The sequence below is a fragment of the Pongo pygmaeus genome, chromosome 8, assembly GCF_028885625.2.
Source record: "Pongo pygmaeus isolate AG05252 chromosome 8, NHGRI_mPonPyg2-v2.0_pri, whole genome shotgun sequence".
NCBI lineage: Eukaryota > Metazoa > Chordata > Mammalia > Primates > Hominidae > Pongo > Pongo pygmaeus.
Genome location: NC_072381.2, coordinates 76,157,121 through 76,184,711, shown reverse-complemented (window position 1 = coordinate 76,184,711; position 27,591 = coordinate 76,157,121). Strand labels below are relative to the sequence as shown.

The 27,591-nt window shown below is 34.9% G+C and overlaps 1 protein-coding gene across 2 annotated transcripts in view; it reads right to left on the bottom strand.

Moving 5' to 3' along the window:
* The window catches only part of CTNNA3 (catenin alpha 3), a 1,765,907-nt gene that overhangs the window by 488,204 nt on the left and 1,250,112 nt on the right, over nt 1-27,591 (bottom strand). The gene's annotated exons all lie outside the window — the stretch shown is intronic.

Sequence of the window (27,591 nt, the reverse complement as noted above, 5' to 3'; positions counted from 1 at the left end):
CTTAGGGAAGTTCACTTTCCTAGTCAATGAATTAATTTTAAAGTCAAGTACAGCATTCTTTTGCTAAAATTCATTTTTCTTTTATATTTTGCTCTGAGGTGCACAAAAATTGTCAGAACAGATCCCTCTCTATGAGACAAATTCTCTTCAGCATCATTTGTAATTGTTTCAAGGAAACCATAACTAAAAACTTGAATTTACCACATGTATGACAAAGGAGCCCATGAGGTTAAAAGCAAACACAAGGTGTGACTTTTTCCATGACCAAATCGGTATCATTCACAAAATATTCTGTATCACCCTGATTGTTTTTATCATATGTAAATTGCTATAAAACTACATGGAATTGGACAACAAATTACAAAGACTAATAAAAAAACACAAGGCAAAAAGATATGGCTTAAAAGGTACCATGTTTTCAGGAATTCAATACAGTTCATCTTACCTCAGATTTCCAAAAAGTCTATACTTATTATTTACCTCTCCATGGAGTTTCTCCATGAAACTGCCACAAAGCTTTCTAGAAGATTCTCTAACAGATCCTAATCATAGCCATTCTGTAACCTCTGAACAAGATCCCGATTTCACCAGCATCAGTAATTGTTCTCTTAAGAGTTCTCTATTTCTTGATACTCTCTGTAATTTTTATTTATTTATTTATATTATTTCAGATTCAGGGGGTTCATGTGCAGGTTTGTGTAATGGTGAGGTTTGGGCTCCTAGCGTACTCATCACCCACATAGCAAAAATGGTACCCAATAGGTAATTTGTCAATTCTTGCCCCACTCCTACCCTTCCCCCTTCTGGAGTTTGCATTGTGTGTTATTTCCATCTTCATGTCTACATGTACCCATTGTTTAGTTCCCACTTATAAGTGAGAACTTGTGGTACTTGATTTTTTGTTTCTCAGTTATTTCACTTAGATTAATGGCCTCCAGCACCATTTATATTGCTGGAAAAATACATGATTTCATTCTTTTTAATGGCTGCATAGTATTCCATGCATATATACCATATTTTCTCTATCCAATCAAATAATAGAATACAAAGATATGTATTTATATACTATTAATTTTCTAATTTAACTCTGGAAACATATGCAGGAGCCAAAATCTAATTGAACTGAATAAACTAGACTTATTTAGATATTAAAACAGGGATACTAAAAGTTCCTTTTAGTTATATTGAACCAGTTTCATCCTAATACATGGAATGTAATCAGGCAAAATAATTAATGATGTAGTTTACTAAACTTAATTTTTAAAAGTATTGAAATAACTTAGTACAATTTTCATGGATTAAAATTTTAAGAGAGTATATTTTCGCCTCAATTATAAGTTGGGCATCCAGATGAAAGTGACACCTTAGGCTTCTGACATGTATTAAAACCTTGTAAATGAACTCAGTTTATAGCAGATCCAGAAACGTTTATGAGTAATTTAACCACAGCTTCCCAACAATTCATTGGAATAGTTATTAAGTATTTTAAAGAGATGAGTTAATGGATTGGTAGAATTAGATCAGGAAATAATTGTTCCCAAATTATCACCCTCAAGCAATTCCATTTCTAGTAAATATTCCCCAAATTATCATCCTCAAAGAAATTCCATTTCTAATAAAGAAGATGCTTTTCTATGCACACATAAGTTTACAGATTCATGTCAAAATAAAATTTAAACACAGCTACTGATTGAAGTGAAACAATGATTTTAATTTATAAAGCAAACTAGCCATTGGTGAACACAAATAATAACTTTATTTAATAGAATATAACAAACCAATATAAGCTTTTTGCTTATAAAGTAATTAAATTACATAAGATGCCTATGACATAATTTTAAGTGAAAAAAATCAGGCTATGTATCTATTAAATAGGACCTTCATTTAAAATTCGTATATTTATTTCTCTACAATATATCATATAATTACATACATTTTAAGAAAAATATAGGGAAGGAAATTTCCAAACTCCTAATTGTAGTTTTCAATAAATAGTGGCATTATGAATAGTTTTTATTTTTTAAAGCATTGGTATATTTTCCATAAAATAATATTGCATGCAGTAATACATATGCATTACTATTGTAAGATTACTATTAAAATTATACTCTATCCTTGATTAGCCATTGTTACTAAACAGAGAACTCTTATAGCTAAGGCTTAGCGAACTAAGCAAACTACCATTTATTAACATTTATATATTGCTGAAGTAAATATAACATTGATACCCACAGATAAAGCTTAACATCCTTAGTTCTTCCAGTATTGTTTTCCTCTCTCTCTTTGCCCACCAAATGATAGTAATTCCAAACTGATATTTTCTATTTAATTAGTACTCATATATATATTCACATGGTATATTCACTCATTCAATATCTCTTTCATTGAATAATGATATATTCATTTTAATGAGTATTTGCAGAGTTCCTACTACAAGGTATTTTGTGAGGTGTAGAGAAATTTCAAGATAAATAACTCACTGTCTTTGCTTTAAAAGAACTCACAGTCTAGTCATAGAAATAAGCAACTAAAGAAATGGCTCCAAGGAACATGATAAATGCCATAATGTACATGGGTAAACAATGCTAGACCATTTCTTTTTCCAATGACGTACTTACTTTTTCCATATGTGTACATCATTGCATTATGTACCATGAATTGTCCCACTGGGATCAGATTGATCACAATGTGTATATCTTGGTCTTTATGAAAATAATTTTTTAAAAGTTTATTGCGTATTTACAAGTTCCTGGGTGATTGTGGGAGTAGGGGTGGGGCAATTTTCCTATCAAAATAATAAGTATATGTTTAATAGGCATTGCTGACAACAGCTATTAAGAGTTTGAAGACAAGTAATTGACTTACTGTGAGAGTTATTACTAGAGTAATATTTATGTAAAAGATATTTTATTAAGAGAGTTTTATGTTACATAACCAATTTACAAATATTATTTTATCACATGGCTTATTGTTTATATTCTCTTTCTTTTCTTTGCACATTTTAAGTATTTTTAGTTGGCTCTTTCACAACTTGCAAAGTACAATTCGTGGCCTTTGTGTACAAGATTTCAGTTTTGTTTAGATCAGATTTATGAAAAGAGTGGCATGAAAATTAAAAATCTTCCTTGTTAAAGACAGGAACACCAATAGTTCTCTTATTTCCTAATTATGTGCTCAAGAACAAATTTTTTGTCTCATACAGAAACTTGGAAAGTGAAAATCGGCATGAATAGCAGTCATATGCCCAGCAGTTACAATGATTGCATGGGATCAGTGTAATGTATCTATGGTATTGTATTTAGAAGAAATTCTTGCCAGGACTCAAATATGATGAAAGACAGTAGCGCATAGAACACGCAACCATATAATAAGGATCACAGTAGGAGAAACCAGTGGAGATACTGTAATGAGGCCAGTGATAATAAAGTCAGGAAGAAAGGTAACATGACAGCAAAAACACTGATAGAAACGAGAGGTACAGTATGGAAAAGATAGATAAAACATGAAACAGAACACATTTTTTTTAGGGCTAAGACTAAATTAAAATCAGAGAAATTATAATCTTGTCTTTTATTCAATTCAAGATCTTGAATGAAGATATGAAATTTCTTTTAAAAATGCAAAGAGTGCAGTTAGCCTACATAGCTTATTCTCCTTTTAGTTCTAAACCTCCACTGTCAGACCATCTAATCAAACCATCTTGCACAAATTCAGTGTTATTATCTCAGCAACCTTGCCTGGAAGGCCATTCCTTGCATTTAAGCATCTCTGCATGAAAAACAGATTCACAACATCTGGTCTGATTTCCTTTTCCTTTAGTTTTCATTTTGTTGCCTCTTCGATTTTATTTCCTTTTCCAATCATGTCTGTTGAACTGAAAATAGTAATTTCACTGGTATCTATGTTCTTTATTTCACTTTCTATTTTTAGGGTTAGAGGTCTAGCCTGTTGCTTAAGGTTAGATGTAAAATAATAATCTGGGGGACTATAATTACCCTTGCTTTCTTCATACAATTTCAAATGTTGACATAAGCTTTGTTTTCTTATAGTATTATTCACCCCAGACACCTGAGTTAAAATTGACTGTGAATATTTTCTCAATGCTGTGTATCCATGGGCTCTGATTTATTTTCCTTTCCTGCATCTGGTTGCCTCTTGTGTCTTCTGCGCTAGTGAATTTTCAACATTTTAAGAAAGAAACTGATCACTTAGAACAATATAATTTTAACAGAAAAAAACCACAAGAGATATATAATATTATAGCCTGAATGATAAACATAATACTTGACTTTGACAGTCAAGAGTAAGTAAATGCATGCATATGGCACCCTACATTCCATCATAAGTTATTCTGTGGTGTATGCGTGTGAAGTGAAGATGCTATATATTATAAAATTACATTAAAGGACCTAAATAAGAACTGGACTATTTTTCTCACACTTAATCTGTCATCAGCTATCAGAGCCAAAATGCAAAATTTCTTTGTTCTTTATCCTACTATACAGATCTATGCTGTCATCTAAAAAACATTGCTGTGTAAGACGTAATATCATTATATTTTCAATGAATATTTATATGTAGTGAATTTAATCATGTTCCAGTGATACTGCTTTCTCTATAACTGACTTATATGACATATGTTTAGCTCTTTAAGTGTTAATTTTTATAATTTGCTGTCAGGTACCAGGAAAGAATATATCCCTTGATATGGATAATGTCACTTCTCTGTCCCAACAAACCTAAGTTTATGCCACTTGTTTATAAGTTGTTTATGTCAAAATTATCTCCTTGTCAAAACAGCAAACTTTGAAGATGAACTCCTAAATATAATAATAATTTACAATGGCTTAAAAAAATTAAGATCCTAAAGGCATACACATATGCATATGCATATTCACACAGACATATATGTGTTCATATATACATATGCTTTTTATATCCTATTAAATTTAGTATTTATGAGAATAATCCTGAAGCTAAGAAGCTGATAAAAAATGAAAACAAAACAAAGAATCAAACATGTTTTCAAAGAAAATATAAAAAATAGAAAAGAAGAATACAAATAAACCAACCATAAGGTTCAAGAGAATTACCATTAATATCCTACAGATTTGTCACTATGCTTTCTGGCAGCCAAGGCAAAAGAGAAACATAATCTGTTGGAACATGAGATAATTAGTAATTTTTATCATTTGCTTTTTATATAACTTAAATATTCTCTTTGTCAAGCTCTTTTGCCCCAATGGATAGCTTTGCAGAGTGTATACTATAAATGGGTTATTGACTGAGGGGCCTAATGGCAAATGAAATCAATATACCTACACTAAGCACTTCAAGCTGTCAATATTGGCATGTGTGAGAAAGAGTGATATATATAGATGTAGATATATAGATATAGACATATAATACATATATTCATAAGTGGCAGCTCTATTTCCACCTCTCTCCCATGTCAATTCCATAACTGCATGCCATAAGTAATTTGCAAACAAAATCTCTGGTAGCTTTATCCCTCTCTTCCCAGATATAATATAAACTTGCCTCATCAGGAAATGTTTGAGTTGACTCACTTTACTTATTTCTTTCAATAGATAGATAGCTATATGTATCAATTTTATTTTATTGCTGATTATTCAACTTTTGATACCTATTTTCTCTTCCAACAGCTTCATATAAAATCAAGGCACTCTTTGACCTCCTTATGAATGAATATGTCTTACTAGTATAATTGGGTGTGCCATATACAAAGACAACACAGACATAGAAATAAGCCTGGTACCTACTGTCTGATAAGTACTGGGAGTATTCTGAATTGGAAAACGGGGACTACGATCATTCTGAAAAGACCACAGGTATGTCATAATATAGAGAAGCAATCAGATAAAGAGTGGCATTAACATATAGATAAATTATGCGGTCTTATTGTTAGAGTCCTTGAGTGTTGTTTTGACTTTGCTGCTTACTAGTTCTATAAACTTAGATATAGTGTTAACCATAAACTTGCATTTCCTCATTAATAAAATGGGGTTAATAAGATTTACAGTCTCTGAGACTTTGTAAGAATTAAATAAAAATATACATATAGTCCGGGAGCAGTGGCTTATTCCTATAATCCCAGCACTCTGGGAGGTTGAGGCAGGGGATTGTTTGAGGTCAGGAGTTTAAGACCAGCCTGGCCAACATGGCAAAACCTTGTCTCTACTAAAAATAAAACAATTAACCATGGTTGGTGGTGTGTGCCTGTAATCCCAGCTACTCCAGAGGCTGAGGTACAAGAATCACTGAAGTGGAGGTTGCAGTGAGCCAAGATCGTGCCACTGCACTTCAGCCTGGTGACAGAGCTAGACTCTGTCTCAAAACACACACACACACACCCACACACCCACACACACACACACACACACAGCATAGTAGCTGGCATCTAGTAGGCATGCAAATATTGATTGAATTTTGATTTTACTTTTGCAAGATGGTTCCATCATTAAATTATTCCATTTCTTTTTTTTTTTTTGAGATGGAGTCTTGCACTGTCACACAGGCTGGAATGCAGTGGTGTGATCTCGGCTTATTGCAACCTCCGCCTCCCAGGTTCAAGCAATTCTCCTGCCTCAGCCTCCCAAGTAGCTGGGATTACAGGTGCCCACCACCACACCCAGCTAATTTTTGTATTTTTAGTAGAGACGGGGTTTCGCCATGTTGGCCAGGCTGGTCTCAAACTCCTGACCTCAGGTGATCCACCTGCCTCAGTCTCCCAAAGTGTTGGGATTACAGTTGTGAGCCACCATGCCCGGCCTCTTTTATTTTTTAGTGGTAAATAGAAATTTAGTTGTAAATAGATAGCTCAACCAATAGTGGGGTTAAAATGCTCAAAGTGGAAAATGCTCAATGTCTGTATTATAAGTTTATTCAGTTTAGAGGTACATTGAAACAGGTAATTAAAATACCATGAGACAAAATAATAACTGATTTTGTCTCACATGAATGTGAAATACCTCAGATAAAATTCATTTGTTCAATATAATGGTTATTATTTCATGCTGTATTTTATATTACCTATAATTCAAGGAACATAAGAAAGTAATCACTAACCCAACAGATATACAATATTAAAGAATTAAATTAAATTAGTTGCACTTTTTATTATGAGAACCATTGATTAGATGCATAGAGTTTATTAATGCTCTGGCTGTTCAACCCTCTTTACCTGTATATTTCCCTGCTGACTGTGATTTCCTTGAGGAAAAACACTTTGTCTTCTTCATTTATTAAATGTTCAGTACCAAAAAGAGTGTCAGGACTACAATAAGTATTCAGTAAAAGTTGTTCAAATGAACCAATATTATACATTGGCATTTTCTTACATTTTATTTCATTAATTATTTTGCAAATTATATTCAGTTTACTCATATGTCAATGTATTAACAGTTAACGGAGACCTGAAATATTACTGAGATAGAGCAGGGATACCACTTTTTAAAAGCCTATGGATCTCTATCATGGAAATAAAGGCAAATTCTGAGTTTCTTGGATGGAAATTCTAGGAACCTAGTTAGTCCTAGAAATAAATAAGGAACTTGTTAAGCAAGAAGATAATCGTAGCCTAAAACAACAGCCAAGGAAGTTACAGTTCCAGAGATGCTTGCTTTCCCCATAGAAACTAATGGTAATATCTTAATGTCACTGAGTTGTCTTTCAGAAACTCGGACCCCCACAGGGAACCCCCCACCTAAGGAATCCACTGGCATGAAGACCTCAGATAAGGGGAAGTGAAGACTGAACTTTAATCATCATATTTGTTCCAAGTTTTTTCCTGAGGGCCTTGGAGAAAGTCACTCCCCCTACCCAGTTAACATTTTTCTACTCACTCCAATTTTTAAACAAATTTCTCTGCCTTAACCAATTGCAAATCAGAAAATCGTTGAATCTACCTATGACCTGTAAGCCCCTGCTTCAAGAAATCCCACCCTTTTAGGCCTAAACCAATGTGTAACCTCCATGTATTATTTATGATTTTGCCTGTATCTTCAGCTTTCCTGACATTCAGCCCTGCCTTTAGACAACCTTGTGTGCAACCCATCAAGAAGATCAGGATTTGGGCACTTAGCTGCCTGGTCCTCCTTGCTTGGCACCCTGTACTGAAAGCCTTTCTATCACTATCCTGGTGTAGATATCTGGTATATTAGTCCATTCTTACACCTCTATAAAGACATACCTGTGACTGGGTAATTGATAAAGAAGAATTTTAATTGACTCACAGTTCCACATGGCTGGGGAGGCCTCAAGAAACTTAAAATCATGGCGGAAGGCGAAGGAGAAGCAAGCACTTCCTCCACGGAGGCAGGAGCAGAGGCAACTGCCGAACACTTTAAACCATCAGATCTCATGACAACTGACTCACTATCATGAGAGCAGCATGGAGGGAACTGCCCCCATGATCCAATCACCTTCCACCATGTCCCTCCCTCAACACATGGGGATTACCATTCAAGATTTAATTTGGGTGGAGATGAGCCAAACCATATCACCTGGTTTTACTGCACAGGGTGAGCAGACCCCAGTTTGGTCCTAAAACGTTATTTGCAAGACAGCTACTGTGTAATCCGCTTCATTAGTAAACTGCCCTTGCAAAATCATGACAGTAAGAGAAATCTGACATACTTGACTCCATCTTGCTTTTGACTTCTAAGCTGTCCTTGGTCATTCCTGGGCAGCAGCCAAGCTAACTTTGAGAGGAATTTATAGTTTAACTTTGAAACAAAAATGATAATATTCCCTCCCTAAAACTAACTGCTCCTTGTTTGGGGACTGAAACTGTCTTTGTAAGACTGAGAGGCCACCAGATAGATGTAGTTTCTAAAATCGCTTACTGGTCAGGAGTCATGTGGCCAAAGGTCACAAGATTTGTGACCTTCTCAATTGCTCCTATAGATAACATCACTACTGTAGAACCTCAGATTTTTTTTTTCCAAATATTTTTCAGACTGACCCCAACTGGACTCATAACTCTTGAATTTACTGGTCTTGTGGCCTCACTCAGAGGCAGACTCAGTACCTGAGGACCGTTTTCCACACCTTTATGATTTCATCCTCAACCAATCAGTAGCACCTATAACCTAAATCCTTGACCACCAAATTGTCCATTAAAAACCCCTAACTTCCAAGTCTTCAGAGAGGCTGATTTGATCAACAGCACAGGTTCTCCTACATAGGCTAGCTTCAGGTCAATTAAACTCGTTTACTACTGCAATGCTGTGGTCTCAGTAGTTTGATTTTGTTTCTGCAGCAGACAGAAAGAACCTGTTACATGATTGACTAAACTCCAGCACATATTTATTGAGATTCTATTATGTGCTGGGCACTTTGCTAATTTCAAGGTAAAGTGTAACAGTACTTTTTAATGTCCTGACTGTCTTGAGCTTAAAGTCCTTTAAAAGACAGAGATACTAAATTAAATAATAAGTATAAAAGTAATAACACTTTGCCTAATGTTATCTTAGAGAACAACTTATGAATACATTCACATAAGATGTTTAAATAAGACACTTTAGATCAAACTTGTCCAACCTGCAGCCCTGTGGTCCAGGACAGCTTTGAATGTGGTGTAGTCCAACACAAATTTGTAAACTTTCTTAAAACATTATGAGGTTTTTCTTGTGTTATTTTTTTTTTTTTTCACATCGTCTATCATTAGTGTTAGTGTATTTTATGTGTGGCCCAACACTTCTTCTTCCATTGTGGCCCAGGGAAGCCAAAAGATTGGACACCCCTGCTTTAGATCCATGAAAAATGGTTAGAGGCAGAACATTCCAAAGAGAGGGGAGATGTGGGAGAAGTAAGTGTGATGCCCTAAAGCCAGGGTGAGTTTGGTGGAATTGTATAATCATCTCCTGCCTTTGCCCTAAGGCCAGGGTGAGTTTGGTAGGAAGAAATACAGAAGAGTTAAGCAACTATCTAAAGGATGCTGTTTCAATAGTATGATCAATCAGAGTTTAACATTATAATGGACAACGAATGAGCATCTTTATACAGATTCCAATAAATTTATTTGGACTCTAAATATGTTTAGAGTCAAATAACCATGATTGCACTCTTTGCTACACAGCTCTGGCTTAGATCTAATCGAAGTTTTTGATAGACTGCTTGACACAGAAAACCTGTGGTTGTGGTGTTAAATTACGTAATTTATATTAAATAAGTGACCTGATGTCTAGAACATAATGTGTTCTCAATAAATTGCGTTAATATTCCAACTAATAAATTATTCAAGAAAAATATGTCAAATAGAGTGCTAAATGATTGTAATCAACTAACTTTAAACAGTGCATCTAATTTCAAGTGTTTCCTTTTTAAGATTGTCTCAAAATGAGGTACATTGAACCCCATCATTGCCATTTGCATTCATTTATATCCAATGTTCTTCTCTTATATATGAGTAATATAAGAATCCTATACGTCTTTCTAACTTGAAACCACAAAAATATCTCCTGAACTTTTCCTCTGGTGGTTTGCTTTGGGTAACACTACCAACTCAATTTCCTATTCTTTTGCTACATATCATATTTGAGCCATACATCATAATGTACTTGACTCAGATGCCTGGTGTTCCTGTCCTATGCTGCACTATCTTGCAAGGTCTTGCTTTTTCTTGACAACCTGCCTCTTAAAACAGATTTCAAACTAAACCTCCCGGTTTTGTAATTTGATCCAAGTCTACTCCCTTGGACAGAGTATCAGTAACAGGATTTGCCACATCTTTTCCTTTCAGCCATACTGACTACCAGGGTGGAAATAGTCATATTTTGAAAGTAGCATCCTTTCAGACTGCCTTGTCTGCCTATATACACATTTTAACTCTTTAGTTTCACTACACAGTGGAAAGAAAGAGGCAAAAATGGGTTTCTCTGAAATTGCTATCAGCAGTGTTATCTCTCTTCAAGAAGAATAAAAAAGGATATTATTAAATGGCAGTTAATGACAATGAAAAAAGGGATCTGAGAACTAATGAAAATAATTTTGAGGAATATTCTCTAACTATATGCATTATCTTGACTCCCAAAGAAGACCTGTCTCCACTTTTGAGGACCATCATTTAGAATGGGCATGAAACATAACTCAGTGGTTTGATGAAGAAGTGATGATTGAGATTCTTTCATCTCTTCATTTTTAGGCACTCTTCTTCATCATCACCACAAAGAATAAGAATGAAATACAAAATACTGTGGGGGTTTTTATGTTCATTGAAAAGCTTTTTCCTGTCCAATGTACTTGTTCTATAAGCTTTCTTTTTGCCTGGATTTCCAGTGTTCCAAGGAAATTTTCAAAATTTATATGAATTTGTTTTCCATATCCATGCCTGGGTCTTAAACCTAAAACTATATGAAGAAAAGTCTTTATTGTTATAATAACAAGCTGATGTTCAATACTTGTACATCCAAGGCATTGTTCATATATTATTAATTCCATTAATCTTCCAAATGACACAAAGAGATAATTATTATCATTACCTTCATTCTTATCAAAGATATAGAGACAAACAGTAATCAAGCAACAGGCTCCAAGTTCAAATACCAATATATTAAGTGGTATACAGTTAGGATTACATCTGGACAATTCAACTCAAGAGCTCTTGCTCTAAACCACTTCTTGATGCTGTCGCTCTTGTATAATTATGTCATTATAAGAATATAGATAGTATAATGATATAGATAATTTTTCCATGACTATTTAGTGAAATAACCATACTTATATCTTCCTCATAGCAAAAGCAGATCGTTTCAATATGTTTTGCTTTCTTAAGTTTTAAAAGGTTTCTGAATAAAATTTTCTTTCTTTTATTTATATAGAACTAATTAATTTACCCTTTTATTAAACACTATGAATTTTCTCTTCAAAGGGCTCCTCTGATACTAATAAATGCCTATCCTCCGACTTTCCAAGAATATCAAACACCAGCCAACAGATTTATGTGATAGTGGAAAACACCCAATTACTTTCCGTAGAATGCTTTCTTAAAAGTGCATGTATTCTATGGACACAGGAAGGGGAACATCACACTTCGGGGACTGTTGTGGGGTGGGGGGAGGGGGGAAGGATAGCATTGGGAGATATACCTAATGCTAGATGACGAGTTGGTGGGTGCAGCGCACCAGCATGGCACATGTATACATATGTAACTTACCTGCACATTGCGCACATGTACCATAAAACCTAAAGTATAATAATAATAATAATAATAAAAAAAAAAAAAGTGCATGTATTCTAACCTTGTAGGGAATTTAAACAACTGTGCTTAAAAGAAAAAAAAAAAAAAAACCAGGAAGGGAAGATTTGAGTCAATTCATCATTTTTATTATGTACTCTCAACTCGACCCAAAACACATCTAAAAAAACCTATATTTTAGTGACATTTACTACTACTTTGCCACTCCACTTTTAAAGCAGCCTATGTGAATATCAAATGAATGGGCCTGTTTCTGTACAATATCACACACTACAGGAGAAGTATCTAGCACTGATGAGAATAATAATAATTTTAAAACTCTGAACACTGCTGTTTGTTAGATTACTCCAGATATTTGAATATTCCTTTTCTTTCTTAGTTCTTTAATTAGCTGTGGCTTTGATATGAGATATATATTTATTTGAAGCTAAAAGACCACTTTCTCAACTTTTACATATTTTTTTTGAGACAGAGTCTTGTTCTGTCGCCCAGGCTGGAGTGCAGTGGCATGATCTTGGCTCACTACCACCTCTGCCTCCCAGGTTCAAGCGATTCTCCTGCCTCAGCCTCCCGAGTAGCTGGGATTAAAGGTGCCCACCATCATGCTCGGCTAATTTTTGTATTTTTAGTAGAGACGGTGTTTCACCATCTTGGCCAGGCTGGTCTCGATGTCCTGACCTTGTGATCCACTTGCCCTGGCCTCCCAAAGTGCTGGGATTACAGGCGTGAGAAACCGCACCCGGCCAATTTTTACGTATTTTTAAATGTTTTCACTCATTATTTGCAGTAATGTTCTAACACATAAATTATAGTCCCTCCTGGTATCAATAGGGATTTTGTTCTACAATCCCAATGGATATCAAAATCCAGAGATGCTGAAGTTCCTGGTGTAAAATGGCATAGTATTTGCAAATAACCTATGTGCATCCTCACATACACTTGAAGTCATCTCTAAATTACTTATAATACCTAATAAAATACCTACACATCGCTTCATCTGCATGGATTCAACATAGTACTCAATGTACAGGAAAATTCAAGTTTTGCTTTTTGAAAATTTGTAAAATTTTTATTTTCAAATATTTTTTATCCTTAGTTGGTTGAATGCACAAATATGGAACCCATGGATTTGGAAATCCAGCTGTACCTTTTAAATCTCCATTTTGTATACAATTCTTATTTTCCAAATGGTGGCCTTTTTTCTCTCCTTCAAATATAAAATTATAGTTCATTAAACCATTTCTTTATTTTCATAGAGTATATGTCACATTTTAGTCACAAAATCTCCACCACCACATGACAGAGGGGGCACCTAATCATTCTCATTGGCACACAAGGTCTTGTTAAAATTATAAAGTAGACAAATATTCTCTTCAGTATCCTTCTATCTTTATCTCATCTTTTAATGTTCCTTCTTCCAAACCCCAAATTTTAGTCATCCTTAAGCTCTCCAAAGTATCCTACCTAGGTCAGCCATAAAGGTTTTCCTGATATATAAATATTCCTCCAACTTTCCATTTATTCTTTCAATAATACTTTTACTCTTCAGTGAATATAGCCTTGGCAATCAACGTTTGGATTAAAGAAATTCACACTAAAATGTCAATGACTGTAATTCAGATGTCTAATGAGTACATTAAACATTTTAAAAGAACAGTGTGTAGAACCTAGCTGAAATGAATATATAATTTATACACTGGAATGGAGAGATATTTTTCAATTGGAGAGTTCTTCATACTAATCTTTTTCTATATGAGCAGGCCACAACCACACATATCTCATTTTCTTGACAGAATCCTGATGGCTTAAGTTGAACTAGAATATATGAAATAACCTCAAAGAGCATTGGCATTTTTTTTGCTAATGGGTACAGTATACCGAAACAAAATTATTAAATTTCTGGAGTTATCCTATCAGCCAAATTATTTTTCTATCAAGTCCACTTCTATTGACATTTTCTGGGTATTGTACTTATCTCTCATATTCCAAATAGTGAATCTGCCTCTAGAAATATGGCTAATAAGGATGGCTTCAAATCAAATAGTTAACCTGCCTCTAGAAATGTGGTTAACGACGGTAGGTTCAATGGGAAATTCCTGGGAAAGTCTGAGCAATGAGAAGTGGTCAAAGAGAAATTTTGGGATTTGAGAATTTAGATCGCTCTTTGCTTCATGTTTTTGGTCTACTTAACATGCCTTCTGAATTTTCGCTTCACCTCATCTCATTCTCTTCAATCTAATTCTAAAGAGAATTTTCCCAAAAAAATGTCTTTTTAAGAAGGATAGAGATGAACTTGGGATTCTTCTTGGTTCAGTAGTTACTGTGGGGAAACCAGAAGAGATAATATAATCATAATAAAATAAATATAGCCAAACATAGTGGTGCAGTATGATAAATACGACATCTATTATCAAGTTTGATTTTGTGGAATTTTAAATTGAAAATGCTTTGGGAAACCCAGAACTCAACGGATATACTCTGATGGCAGTGGGACCATAACTATACAATAGGTCACATTGTCTTCTAGCTGAAGTTACTAAATAGACATTTAGTTTACGTATTAAATGCAAAACAAGACAGGATTGATAATATTTTTTATAATTTTAATAGTTAGGTCAACACCTAGAACTTAAAATGCAACGTTTAAAACCAAGAATCAGATTATATAGAATTAGAAAGGTACAATCAGGGACCTTCACTTATTCCTTATTCTTCTCCTAAGGAAGTCTTTTAGAGTGTTCTGATACTGCCAATTCTGCTCTGGGAAACCCCCATACTCAGGAAGCACAAAGTGCCCTAGACCTTTCCCAATTCTCTCTCCCTACCAGTTGTGTTTTCTACTCCTTCAGTGGCCTGGCTTGCTCTACTGTTATTCTGATTAAGTAATCTGTGCTAAAAGCAAGCAATAAACATCCAGACAAATACATCTATATTTTTAAAAGGACTTTCTAACATGAATGCTCTAATTATAAAATGTTGCAGTAAATCTATTGAGGAAAGCTTTATACGTAACTAAATACATTTAAGGATGGCTCTTAAATAATCAGATCAAAAAGATAAAAGATCAGCCTTGACCTTGGAAAAAAACTTTCATAGAATAATTATCTTTCAGGTGGAGTCAAGATTGCAGACTAGCCTGCTCTTCACAGAGTATTCTAATCTTCAGATAGAAACATTCACTCTCTTCCCTCTAGTAGTTCCATCATACTTTAGTACCTACTCAGGCCTACTTCTAGAAAAACCAAAGGGGCATTTATTTGGTGAACTTTGCAACCCAGTACCAAATAAAGAGTATGCTAGTCCCACCCTGATGTTAGGCCCTGGTACTAGCAAACCTAAGCTTCTGTGCCTTGACCCCACACTTTTATCAGCATAACTGTTTCTATGGAATAGAGTCTACCTCCGATCCTCAGACCTTGAGATGAGGCAATTCTAAATACTGATTGCCCACCACTCCTGACCTGTCCCTCTGCCTTTCTGCATATTAGGTGTATATTGGTTCTCTGTCACTGGGTTTCCCCTGCCTTCTAGAATAATCATAAATAAACTTTGTCAGGACCCTATCACAGATCATCTTCCCATCTTTTGCCTACTTCTCCCATTACCAGACACAAGGCTCCATCTGCCAGAGATGTACTGTTTGTGTTTGGAATGTGTGCTGTGTTTCTAAGGCTCTTTCTCATCCTGGTGTTGGTCATAAAGTGCCTGTGTCTCTTAAAGCTTACTCCATTAGCAAGCATTTAAACCAGCGGAACTCTTAAAGGCAATTGAGCCCTCTCAATGTATACAAGAGTATAGAGATCTAAAGAGTGAAGTGAATTACCCAAGATGGCATAATATGTAACTGGCAAAGCTGTGATTAGATTAATTTGAATTTCAACATTCAACAAATATTTAGCTTCTCTCAACTTCAATTTCTTCTGTCAATTTGAAAATACTAATGTCCTATTTGCTAAAAGTGTTTGTAAATTAAGAAAGACGTGTTAATATGCCTAAAATTATTTTTCTGGCACAAAGTATGCCTTGAGTAAATAATGTGTCCTGTGTTCACATTTTTTCCTCACATCTTCAGTAAAATCATTGATTCTTAAAATATAGACCAGAATATGTAAGAAAAATAATATAAAGCAAGGTATGTTTAGGACTAAGTTATCTAAATGCTTACTGTTACGGAGCTATTCAGTATACTCCTTTAATTTATTTTGATTTTGTATTTTTCTTTGATTTTGTTTTTCCTTCTGGTACATAAACACTATCAGGAGATAACATTTTTATCATTACCATATTATATAAGTATTTTTAGAAACTATTGTCAATATAGTAATTATGAATATGATAATTACCATGAGGTAATTTTTTATATAAATATGGAATTCAAAAATAAATTTAACAAATATTTACAAGGTTTACCACTGGATAAAGACAATGTGGGTGCTTGAGACACAGTGCTGAACATTAAAGACAAAGTTCCTAAGCAAGAGAGTCTACATTTTATTAAAAATAAATGACAACAAACCAGCGAGTGGACAAGGACTATAATTTCAGACAGTGATAAATACTGTAAATAACATAAAACGAGGAAAATAACTAACAACAAATATGGTGGAGTTCAATTTTACATGAGTGTATTTTAGATTGGTTCTGAGAAACAGCTTCTTATATGAAGAACCATATGCAGAGTTCCTCCAGGAAACACACCCAAAAGGAAATGAGGAAGGAATTGTGCAAAAAGAGAAGGTGACCCACTGAGCCCTCAAATGATATTCTGAGGAGCTCTGAAGCCTGTAAGGATTCTACCAATTTGGGGTAAGGAGACGACCTATCCCCACCTCAGTCAGTCACTGATGAAAGCCATCACTTGAAAGGGTATAACTTTGGGCCTAGAAGTTTCCTATGGCAAAATTGTGGATCCAAGTAAAAGAGTAATTATCACAATAGAACATGAAATCTAAGCTGAGTAAGACAGGAAACAAAAATGTGAGGAATGAAAAACATGCATTTGATGTTCCAGCAAGATAAAAAGCTAATTTGGCATGAAGGATTAGAGAATATGTAATCAGAAAGATAATAAAGTGGTGGTCAGAAAATAGAATCTTAAAAGAGGGATTCTGGAAAAGAAAAACATATTTGGAATAATAAGCACAGGAATGGCTGACTACAATAATGTTGAAGAAAAAGATTAAAAATGAAGAGGCTACAAGGTTGAGAGGCCAAGGTATTAAATAGGTTGGTGGAACAAATGTGAGTTTCACAGAAAGATAGCTTAAAAAGTAGTAGAAGGGAAATCAGAGAGCCAAATACCAATTTTTTTTTTTTTTTTTTTTTTTTTTTGAGACAGAGTCTCGCTCTGTGGCACAGGCTGGAGCGCAGTGGCATGATCTCGGCTCACTGCAAGTTCCGTCTCCCTGGTTTACACCATTCTCCTTCTCAGCCTCCCAAGTAGCTGGGACTACAGGCGTCCACCACCATGCCCAGCTAAATTTTTGTATTTGTAGTAGAGATGGGGTTTTACCATATTAGCCAGGATGGTCTCGATCTCGCGACCTCGTGATCTGCCCACTTCGGCCTCCCAAAGTGCTGGGATTACAGGCATTAGCCACCGCGCCTGGCCCCAAATACTAATTTTTATTTAATGTGAGCCAGTATCTTTTTTATTGTTCCTGGAATATTCTCTGGTAAAACTTGAAAAAAAAAATGAATTCAATTACCAAATAGTTTAGGAAACACTTAGGTGAAAGTCACATAGGTGTAATAACTCTAGGATTTCTTGAAGTGATTAACACTTTATATTAATTTTAAATATCCAAAAGAAAGATAACATATGTCAAGTTTTCTAAAATTTTCAGTGATTATATCACAGGAATTGCAATATAAGTAACATATTGAGGAAATGCTAATAATTCAGAGTAGTAGGCCACAAGTCTTTGAAACAGGATACAACTTATGAGTACTCTATCTTGTAAATGCACAGACACACACACATTGTATACAGTTTTATGTAGTTAGCACAAGTCTTGGTGCTAATCCATAGAGCCTACATTACAAACCTCTACTCTCCATTCTTGTTGGTAATATCTGGTCCATGGATCAGCACTATCGGCACCCCTTGAGAGCTTGTTGTATATCCAGAATCTCAGGTACCACTCCAGATTTACTGGATAAGAACCTACATTTTTAAAAGATTCTCAGATGATTTGTATCATATTCAAGTTTAAAAAGCCCTGCACTAGAAGGTTACATAGTTAATTTCCACACTCACAAAGAAAAACTGTTTTACATTGTTAGAGAATTACTATATTTTCAAACAGTGTTCTGAAATGTCTCTGAATATTTATAATGACTCAAATTGGCCTTAAAAACAGGTGGGAATTAGCTCTCTCAATATTTTGTCACTTTTATAAAACAAAATATGGTAACATGGTATTAACTATTAATTTTCTAGTTGGTACAAGCAATAGAGCTTGAAAAGGTATTTTCTTGTATCTTAATACCACTAATGTATGATTTATAAAGGCATGGAAATACAATCTCAGGAGTCTTAATATTTCCTTAAAAGATTAAACAACCATGTAAATCCATTATCGAGACGGTTAGACATAAATGTCAGTTGCTGAGTGTCCCACAACGGAAAATGTGGATTCTTAATAACAGAGAGGACACAAGGTCTTTCCTTGAGAGATTTATGTCTGATCACAATTTCCCATGTTTAAATATCCACAATCAACAACAGCTACCACTTTGTTTGCCAAAAAAGACTTTTAAAATATCAAATGGGGAGATACAGAAAAGAATATAGGACAATATTTTCTGTGCATTAAATCTTCACAGATAAATTCTACTACTTGATATAATCAGTCCACTCCTTCCTTCCTTACAGATATATCTTTTAAGAGAAGAATTAGTAATTATTTTATTCTCCTAAATTTATTCTTCTTTTTTGTTTGTTTATTGGTGAAACAAAAGGATTATTAAAACATTTAAATATATTAGTATGTTTAAAACAAATGCTCTGGTTAGGTAGGTTAGTTAGGTAGTTCAAAAATGGGTTTTGAAACGGGCACCTTGGGAGGCTTCAGGATGGCCGGCTAGGGAGCATTTTGTACTTGCTTTCTCCACTAAAAAAAAGCTAAAATACCCAGTAGATATTAGATCATCCAAGAGAGAACACTGGAATCCAACAAAATAGTGACAGGCAATATCTAAAGTAAGGAATGGGAGAAGGAAGCAAGCAGCCTGCTCAGCCTGGATTGACTGAGATCCTAGAGAGACTCCCCAGTAGAGGGAAAGGGTAGGTGAGAGATGCTCAGCAGCCTGCATTTTCATCACAGACTCCTATAGTCTTAGCCACGGGAGAGTGCTCAATACTCTCAGGCCATGAAACTAACATAGGGAGTTGCAAGAAGATTGTATTACGGCAGCTCCCCATGGAGGAAGCTTGAATATGGTCATGGTCCTTCACATTCCTTGTGACCTAAGCAACTACAGCAAGATGCCATTTTAGAACTTTGCCTGCAACAGACTGCACACTGTCCTGGAACCCAGGAATGCTGAGGCTAATGTGCAAGAGAAGCATTAGGCTGCTGCTCCCAGGGCTTAGGCACAAGTGACCTTGGGCCACTACACTCTGATGGAAGTGCAACCAGGGTATGGGATACCATCTTTAGGACTGAGGTGCCAGCAAGGTGCCATTCTAGAGCACCACCCCCAACAAACTGCACACTACCCTGGAGCCCAGTTGGGCAGCTACTATAGCCTCCCACTCAAGCATTCCAAAATGACTTGGGGATCACCCTGCTCCTGACTACAGTGCCTGTACATGCCATCTGGGGGCCTGAAGATAGGCCAGCCTAGCCCAGGTTTCCCCATCATCCCCATGCCAGAGCATACAGTCTGGGGGCCAGGGAATCTCCCAGTCTAGTTCACCACTGATGACATATGACCACTCCTCTCGGGGACCTGAGGTTAGGCCTACCCACACAGCAGCTACTACCACAAATTACCACCTGCAGGCCTGGACACTGACCTTCCCAGAACATTACAGTTACTTCCAATGCCAGCATGCACCACAAGGGACCTAGAGGGTTGTCACACCACTGCCACTCGCATTGCCTACGCCATATTAGCTGCCCATGGACCCAAGAACCCACCTACCTGCTCAGCTCACAGCTGCCACTACTGGGCTTTGAGTAAGCCACCTGAAGGAACAAAAATTGGCCCACCTGCACCCACTAACACTGGTATGTATGACATTATGGGGCATATGAGCAGGCACTCTCAGCCCACTGCTGCAACCACAGGAGCCCAAAGTCTGGTCCACTTGACATCTGAGTCCCAAGCAAAACTGCACCAGAGCTTTCCTCAATAACTGGACCCTAAGCCACCAAGGAAGTCTCAGATATCACCGGCACTGTGTGTAGCCAAAAAAATCAAGGGAGACTACACTAATGCATGTACCTAGAATTGAAATCAAAGTGCCCCACCCAACCAACACCATAGATTCTTCCTCAAGAAAAGTCCTCCCCTATGAAAGCAAATTGAAAAAGTTAGAAGAAGCAACTGCTACATGAGATACATGGATATCAATGTAAGGACACAGGAAACATGAAAAAGCAAGAATATATGACAGCTCCAAAGGAGACGGAATTCATAAAATCCTAGTAAAAATTCAATTATTGATTCTAAATAATTTCAGTGAGATATAAGAGAATTCTAAAAAACAAAACAAAGGGATCAGAAAAACAATTCAGGGTAAGAATGAGAAATTTAACAAAGTGGTAGATAACATAGAAAAGAATCAAACAGAAATCCTATAAGTGAAGAATCATTGAATGAACTACAAAATACATTTAAAAGCTTCAACCATAGACTAGATGAAGCAGACAAAATAATTTCACAACTTGATGACAGCGTTTTATAAATAACCATCAGACAAATTTTTTTAAAAAAAGAATGAACAAAGCCTTAATGATATATGGGACAGAAAAAAAGTGATAAAATATATAAATTATTGGTATCCCAGAAGGCAAAGAGAGAGTTTAAAAACCTATTTAATGAATTAATAGATGAAAACTTCCCAAATCTAGCAAGAGATTTAAACATCCAGATACAGAGTCCCAGCAATCACCAAACAGAAACAATGCAAAAAGTTCTTCTTCATGGTATACTATAGTCAAAATTTCTAAAGTCCATGAAAAATAGAGAATTTTTAAAAAAAAAAAAAAAAAGCAAGAGAAAAGCATCTAGTCACCTATAAGAAACCTCCATCAGAATAAGAGAAAATTTATCAGTAGAAACCTTATAGGCCAGGAGAGAATGGGATAGTGTATTCAGAATGCTGAAAGAAAAACTGCAAGTTAAGATACTATATCTAACAAAATTATCCTTCATAAATGAAGGAGAAATAAAGTCTTTCTCAGACAATATAAAACTAAGATAATTCATCACCACTAGACTGACCAAACAAGAAATACTCAAAGAACTCCTAAACATGGAAGCAAAAGGACATTTATCTACATGAAAACACACAAAAGTATAAAAAATGGTGAAGCAAACATGCAAATGTGGAAAAAGATAGGGCTCAAATACTATCCCTACAGATAACTACCAACCGCAATGACAGACATTAAGAGGAAAATTCAAGGACAAAGAATATACAAACCAACCATAAAACAATTAACAAAATAACAGCAATAAAACTTCACATATCAATAATTACTTTGAACGTAAATGGATTAAATTCTTCACTTAAAAGCTATAGACTGACTGAAAGGATTTTAAAAAAATGATCCAACTACATTCCACCTACAAGAAACACACTTTACTTGAAAATATTCCTATAGACTGAGACTAAAGAAATAGAAAAAGATATATAACTCTAACAGAATTCAAAATGAGCAGAGGTAGCTATACTCATATCATACAAAACAGACTTTAAGCCAAAAACAGTAAACAAAGACAACTAAATAGTGATAAAAGGACCAATCTAGCAAGAGGAAATAACAATTCTAAATATATATGCACCCAAAACTGGAACACCCGGATTCATAAAGGAAATATTACTAGATCTGAAAAGAAAGACTCCAATGCAATAACTGTGGGGGAATTTACTACCTTATTCTCAGCATTAGACAGATCATCTAGAAAGAAAATCAAAAAAGAAACATTGAAGTTAGAGTGGAATTTAGAACAAACAGACCTAACAGATATTTATAGTACATTTTATCCAACAACTGCAGAATACACATTATTTTCATAATTATACAGAATATTCTCTAGAATAGACCATCTATTGAGCCACTAAAGAAGTCTCAACAAATTTTAAACAAGCAAAATGGTATCAAGTATCTTCTCAGATCACAGTGGAATAAAACAAGAAATCAATACCAAAAAGAAACTTGGAAACTATATAAATATACAAAAATTAAATAACATGCCCCTGAACAACCATTGTGTCAATTAAGAAATTTAAAAATTTTGAAACTAATGAAAATGAACACAAAATATATCAAAATCTGTGGGATACTGCTAAAGTAGTACTACAAGGGACGTTTATAGAAATAATTGCCTACATCAAAAGTAGAAATATTACAAGTAAATAATCTAACAATCCACCTCAACAAAGTGAAAAATCAAGAATGAACCAAACCAAAAATTAGCAGAGGGCAAGAAATAATAAAGATCAGAGCAGAACTAAATGAATCAGAAACTAGAAAAACAATAAAAAGCATCAATGAAATGTAACACTAGTTTTTTGAAAGTATAAACAAAATTGAAAACATTAAAAAAAAAAAAAAACTACTAGCTAGACTAACAAAGAAAAGAGAAGACCCAAATAAACAAACTCAGAAATAAAAAGAAGACATTACAACTGATACAACAGAAATACAAAAGATCATCAGAGACTATCATGGAAAACTGTACACTAACAAACTAGAAAATCTAGAGGAAGTAGATACATTGCTAGAAACATACATACAACTTACCAAGATTGAATCAGGAAGAAAAAGTAAACCTGAACACACCAAGTAGTGAAATTAAATCAGTAATAAAAAGTCTCCCAACAAAGAAAAGCCCAGGGCTGGACTGATTTACTGCTGACTTCTACCAGGCCTATAAACAAGAACTAATACCAATCTTTCCCAAACTACTCCAAAAAATTGTAGGGGACTGATTTCTTCCTAACATATTCTATAAAGCCGGTATCATTCTGATACCAAAACCACACAGGGACACACACACACACACACACACACACACACAGAGAGAGAGAGAGAGAGCTGTAGGTCAATATCTCTGATAAACATAAACACAAAAAAACCCTACAAAGTTCTAGCAAACTGAATTTAACAGCACATCAAAAAAATAATACCCAATGATCAAGTGGGATTTACCCAAGGGACACAAGGATGTTCAAGATGTGCAAATCAATAAACATGAAACATCTACAGAATAGGGGATAAAACTCATATGCTCATCTTATAGACAAAGAAAAATCATTTGATAAAATTCAACATACCTTCATGATAAAAAAAATTCTCAACAAACTAGGCATAGAATAAACATGCCTCAAAAAATAAAGTCCATATATGTCAAATCCACAAATAACATTATCCTGAATGGGGAAAAGTTTGGAGGTCTTTTCTCTAAGAACTGGAAGAAGACAAGGATATGTACTTCCACCATTCCTAATCAGCAAAGCACTGAAAGTCCTAGCCAGAGTAATCAGGCAAGAGAAAGAAAAGGCATCCAAATTGAAAAAGAAAGTCAAATTGTCCCTCTTTGCAGATGACATGATATTCATATTTAGAAAAGTCAAAAGACTCCACCAAAAAACACTTAGAGTTGTTAAACAAATTCAGTTACACTGCAGGATACAAAATCAACATTTTTTTAAAGTAGTATTTCTATACACCAATAATGAAATAGCAAAAAAAAAAAAAAAAAAAAGAAAAGCAAAACAAAAACAAAAACAGAAGAACAGGATGGCAATCCCATTTCCACTAGCTACCAAAAAAATTACATAGGAATAAACCTATGAGGTGAAATAGCTCTACAAGGAAAACTATAAGAATCTGATGAAAGAAATTGAAGAGGACACATACAAATGTAAAGACATCCCATGCTGATGGATCAGAAAAAAAATAATAGTGTTAAAAGGATCATACTCCATAAACAACCTAAAGACTCAATGCAATCCCTATGAAGATACTAATGCCATTTTTCACAGAATAGAAAAAATAATCCTACAATTCATTTGAAACCAAAAAATAACCAGAATATCCAAAGCCATCCTGAGCAAAAATAATAAAGCTGGAGGCATCATACTACCTGACTTCAAATTACATTGCAGGGCTATAATAACCAAAACACTTGGCATTGGCGTAAAAATAGACTCATACCCAAATGGAATAGAATACAAAACTCAGAAATAAATCCACATATTTATAGCCAATTGATTGTTGACAAAGCACTAAGAACATGCACTGGAAAACTGAGGTTTTCTTCAATAAAGGGTGCTGGGGAAATTGAACGGCCACAGGCAAAAGAATGAAACTGAACCCCTATCTCTCACCATACACAAAAATAAACTCAAGATGGATTAAACACTCAAGTGTAAAACTACAAACTATAAAACTCCTAGAAGGAAATATAGGAAATGCACTTCCAAACAGTCGTCTAGGAAAAGATTTTATGGCTAAGATCTCAAAAGCACAGACAAATGAAACAAAAATAGACAAATGAGACTATATTAAAATCAAAAACTTCTGCATAGCAAAGGAAACAATCAAGAGTAAAGAAACCACCTGTATGGGAGAAAATACTTCAAACTATCTGATAATGGAATAATATCCAGAGTATACAAGATACTCAAACAATTCAACAATAAAATAAGAATCCCATTAAGTAAAAAGTGGGTACAGAACGTTAATAGATAATTCCCAAAGGAAGACATGCAAATGGCCAACAGGTACATGGAAAAATGCTCAACATCACTAATCCTCAGGAATATGAAAATCAAAACCACAATGAAATATTATCTTACTCTAGTTAGGATGGCTATTTTTTTTAATTTTTATTTTTTCTACCCAATTGAACAGAGAGTGTCTATTATTAAAAATGCAGTAAAATATCACGTGCTGACAAGGATGTGGAGAAAAGAGAATGCTCATACCCTTTTGGTGGGAATGTAAATTAGTACAACCACTATTAAAAACAATATGGAGGCCGGGCACAGTGGATCATGCCTGTAATCCCAGCACTTTGGGAATCTGAGGCGGGCAGATCATGAGGTCAGGAGATGGAAACCATCCTGGCTAACACAGTGAAACCCCATCTCTATTAAAAATACAAAAATTAGCTGGGCATGATGGCATGCACCTGTAGTACCAGCTACTTGGGAGGCTGAGGCAGGAGAATCACTTGAACTGGGGAGGCAGAGGTTGCAGTGAGCCAAGAGCATGCCACTGCACTCCAGCCTGGGTGACACAGCAAGACTCTGTCCCAAATAAATAAATAAATAAATACAAACAGTATGGAGATTTCTCAAACAAACTAAAAACTGAACTACAATATGATCCAGCAATCTCACTGCTGGGTATGTATTCAAAGGAAAAGAAATTGGTATATCAAAGGAATTCCTGCATTCACATGTTTGTTGTAGCACTATTCATAATAGCAAAGATATAGAACCAAACTAAGTGTCCATTAACAGACAAATGGATAAAAAAATGTGGTTTATGTATAAAATGGAATACTATTCAGCCATAAAAAGAATGAGAGCCTGTCATTTGCAGCAACATGGATGTCATTATGTTAAGTGAAATAACCCAGGCACAGAAAGACAAATTATTGCATATTCTCATTCATATGTGGGAATTAAAAAGATTGATCTGATAATGGTATAGAGAAGAATGATAGATACTAGAAGCTGGGAAGGTTGAGTGGGTTGGTGGTGGAGGGTGAAGAGAGGTAGGTTAATAAGTACAAACATGTAATTAGATAAAAGGCATAAATTTTATATTTTGACAGCAAAGTAGAGTGACTATGCTTTACAAAAATATAATCTATATTTCAAAGTAGCTACAAGAAAGGACTTCCTAACCCATAAAAATAATAAATCCTCACAGTAATGGACACTTCAAAAACTTTGACTTGATAATTGTGTATTCCATGCATGTAACAAAATATCACATGTACCCAATAAATACGTAAAATATTATGTATCCATAAAAAGTGAAATTTTAGGCTGGATGCGGTAGCTCACACCTGTATTTCCAGCACTTTGGGAGGCGGATAACGAGGTCAAGAGATCGAGACCATCCTGGCCAAAATAGTGAAACCCTGTCTTTACTTAAAAAAATACAAAAATTAGCTGGGCTTGGTGGCACACACCTGTAGTCCAGCTACTCAGGAGACTGAGGCAGAGAAATGGCTGAACCCGAGAGGCAGGGGTTGCAGTGAGCCGAGACTGTGCCACTACACTCCAGCCTGGATGACAGAGCAAGACTCTGTCTCAAAAAAAAAAAAAAAAAAAAATGTGTGTTTTTAAATTTCTAAGAGCTTCATAATAAATGTGATATATATATATATATATATATATATATATATACACACACACACACAAGAAAAAAAGAATTCAGAATTACAGAGTTGAAATGAATCCTGCTGATACCAATTCTTTGTAGAAATACTTTGGAAATGGATTGTATTTTTTCCAAATGAAATTCCTACGAATTGCCATTTCTAGGGTCTTGACTTCATACAGTCTATAAACACACCATTCAATGTTGATATTTCTCAATGGATCCTTAGAAGTAAACATTGCACAAATATATTCTTTATTTTATAGTCCTCAAGTTTGTATGTAAGTAACTTATTCTGCTTTAGTTACAATCAATGACTTTTGCAGCAATTTTTAATGCTGACCACAAATTGCTCAAAATGAAACTAATAAGATTTGAAAATATGTATTAATATTTCCCCAGTAGCTCTTGCTAAATGAAATAGGCCCAGTTTCTTACAGATGTCTCATTGAATCATCAGTTTTTTATCACTTAATATTTTTTTCTATGACCACTCCAGTTTCTCCATATGTCTCACAATAAAGGAGCATGTATGATTCTCAAATCATGATTTGTTTCTAACAAAAGTATATAAATATTCTGTCTTTCATGTAGGTCTATTATATGCATCATTGATGATCTTTTGGTTTCTTTCTTTTTCAAAACAAGAAGCTATTTTTTTTTTCAAAACAAGAAGCTGTTTTTCTATTGTTGATAGACTCTTACAGTGAATTGTATCTACCCCCTCTTCTGGCATGCAACTGTAGGATGAATTGAGTCTAGAGAAATGCCATGTTTATTTTTCAACAT